Source organism: Oncorhynchus nerka, unplaced genomic scaffold (genome assembly GCF_034236695.1).
Source record: "Oncorhynchus nerka isolate Pitt River unplaced genomic scaffold, Oner_Uvic_2.0 unplaced_scaffold_1766, whole genome shotgun sequence".
Lineage (NCBI taxonomy): Eukaryota > Metazoa > Chordata > Actinopteri > Salmoniformes > Salmonidae > Oncorhynchus > Oncorhynchus nerka.
Window position 1 is genome coordinate 26,231 of NW_027039561.1, and position 3,016 is coordinate 29,246.

Here is a 3,016-nt window from a genome sequence, read left to right on the forward strand (position 1 = left end):
TCTCTCTCTCTCTGCTTTCTCTCTCTCTCTGCTTTCTCTCTCTCTCTCTGCTTTCCTCTCTCTCTCTGCTTTCTCTCTCTCTCTCTGCTTTCTCTCTCTCTGCTTTCCTCTCTCTGCTTTCTCTCTCTGCTTTCTCTCTCTCTCCCTCTCTCTCTCTCTCTCTTTTTCTGTGTCCCTCTCTCTCTTTCTCTCTCCCTTTCTCTTTTTTCTGTGTCCCTCTCTCTTTCTCTCTCTTTCTCTCTTTTTCTCTTCTCTCTCTCTCTTTCTCTCTCTCTTTCTCTCTCTCTCTCTCTCTCTCTCTGTCTCTCTCTCTGTCTCTCTCTCTTTCTCTCTCTCTTTCTCTGTCTCTCTCTCTGTCTCTCTCTCTGTCTCTCTCTGTCTGTTCTGTCTGTCTCTCTGTCTCTCTCTGTCTCTCTCTGTCTGTCTCTGTCTGTCTCTGTCTCTGTCTCTGTCTCTGTCTCTGTCTCTCTCTCTGTCTCTGTCTCTCTCTGTCTCTCATTCTCTCTCTCTGTCTGTCTCTCCTCTCCTTCTATGTCTCTCTCTCTCTCTCTCTCTCTCTCTCTCTCTCTCTCTTTTTCTGTGTCCCTCTCTCTTTCAATTCAATTCAATTCAATTCAAGGGCTTTATTGGCATGGGAAACGTGTTAACATTGCCAAAGCAAGTGAGGTAGACAACATACAAAGTGAATAATTAAGGTGAAAAACAACAAAAATGAACAGTAAACATTACACATACAGAAGTTTCAAAACAGTAAAGACATTACAAATGTCATATTATATATATATATATATATATATATATATATATATACAATGTACAAATAGTTAAAGGACACAAGATAAAATAAATAAGCATAAATATGGGTTGTATTTACAATGGTGTTTGTTCTTCACTGGTTGCCCTTTCTCGTGGGCAACAGGTCACAAATCTTGCTGCTGTGATGGCACACTGTGGAATTTCACCCAGTAGATATGGGAGTTTTTCAAAAATTGATTTGTTTTCGAATTCTTTGTGGATCTGTGTAATCTGAGAGAAATATGTGTCTCTAATATGGTCATACATTGGGCAGGAGGTTAGGAAGTGCAGCCTGCTTTCCACCTATTTTGTGGGCAGTGAGCACACAGCCTGTCTTCTCTTGAGAGCTGTCTGCCTACGGCGGCCTTCTCAATAGCAAGGCTATGCTCACTGAGTCTGTACATAGTCAAAGCTTTTCTAATTTTGGGTCAGTCACAGTGGTCAGGTATTCTGCCGCTGTGTACTTCTGTTTAGGGCCAAATAGCATTCTAGTTTGCTCTGTTTTTGGTTAATTCTTTCCAATGTGTTAAGTAATGATCTTTTTGTTTTCTCATGATTTGGTACAATCTAATTGTGCTGCTGTCCTGGGGCTCTGTAGGGTGTGTTTGTGTTTGTGAACAGAGCCCCAGGACCAGCTTGCTTAGGGACTCTTCTCCAGGTTCATCTCTGTAGGTGATGGCTTGTTATGGAAGGTTTGTGAATCGCTTCTTTAGGTGGTTGTAGAATTTAATGGCTCTTTTCTGGATTTTGATAATTAGTGGGTATCGGCCTAATTCTGCTCTGCATGCATTATTTGGTGTTTTACGTTGTACACGGAGGATATTTTTGCAGAATTCTGCGTGCAGAGTCTCAATTTGGTGTTTTTCCCATTTTGTGAAGTCTTGGTTGGTGAGCGGACCCCTGACCTCACAACCATAAAGGGCAATGGGCTCTATGACTGATTCAAGTATTTTTAGCCAAATCCTAATTGGTATGTTGAAATATGTTTCTTTTGATGGCATAGAATGCCCTTCTTGCCTTGTCTCTCAGATCGTTCAGCTTTGTGGAAGTTACCTGTGGCACTGATGTTTAGGCCAAGGTATGTATAGTTTTTGTGTGCTCTAGGGCAAGTGTCTAGATGGAATTTTGTATTTGTGGTCCTGGTGACTGGACCTTTTTTGGAAACACCATTATTTTGGTCTTACTGAGATTTACTGTCAGGGCCCAGGTCTGACAGACCTGTGCATAAGATCTAGGTGCTGCTGTAGGCCCTCCTTGGTTGGTGACAGAAGCACCAGATCATCAGCAAACAGCAGACATTTGACTTCTCGGATTCTAGCAGGGGAGGCCGGGTGCTGCAGACTTTCTAGTGCCCGCGCCTGAATTGCTGATATATATTTGAAGAGGGTGGGGCTTAAGCTGCATCCCTGTCTAACCCCACGACCCTGTGTGAAGAAATGTGTGTGTTTTTGCCAATTTTAACCGCACACTTGTTGTTTGTGTACATGGATTTTATAATGTCGTATGTTTTACCCCAACACCACTTTCCATCAGTTTGTATAGCAGACCCTCATGCCAGATTGAGTCGAAGGCTTTTTTTGAAATCAACAAAGCATGAGAAGACTTTGCCTTTGTTTTGGTTTGTTTGGTTGTCAATTAGGGTGTGCAGGGTGAATACATGGTCTGTTGTACGTAATTTGGTAAAAGCCAATTTGACATTTGCTCAGTACATTGTTTTCATTGAGGAAATGTACGAGTCTGCTGTTAATAATAATGCAGAGGATTTTCCCAAGGTTACTGTTGACACATATTCCACGTTATTGGGGTCAAATTTGTCTCCACTTTTGTGGATTGGGGTGATCAGTCCTTGGTTCCAAATATTGGGGAAGATGCCAGAGCTAAGTATGATGTTAAAGAGTTTTAGTATAGCCAATTGGAATTTGTTGTCTGTATATTTGATCATTTCATTGAGGATACCATCGACACCACAGGCCTTTTTGGGTTGAAGGGTTTTTATTTTGTCCTGTAACTCATTCAATGTAATTGGAGAATCAGTGGGTTCTGGTAGTCTTTAATAGTTGATTCTAAGATCTGTATTTGATCATGTATATGTTTTTGCTCTTTGTTCTTTGTTATAGAACTAAAAAAGATTGAGAAGTGGTTTACCCATACATCTCCATTTTGGATAGATAATTCTTCATGTTGTTGTTTGTTTAGTGTTTTCCAATTTTCCCAGAAGTGG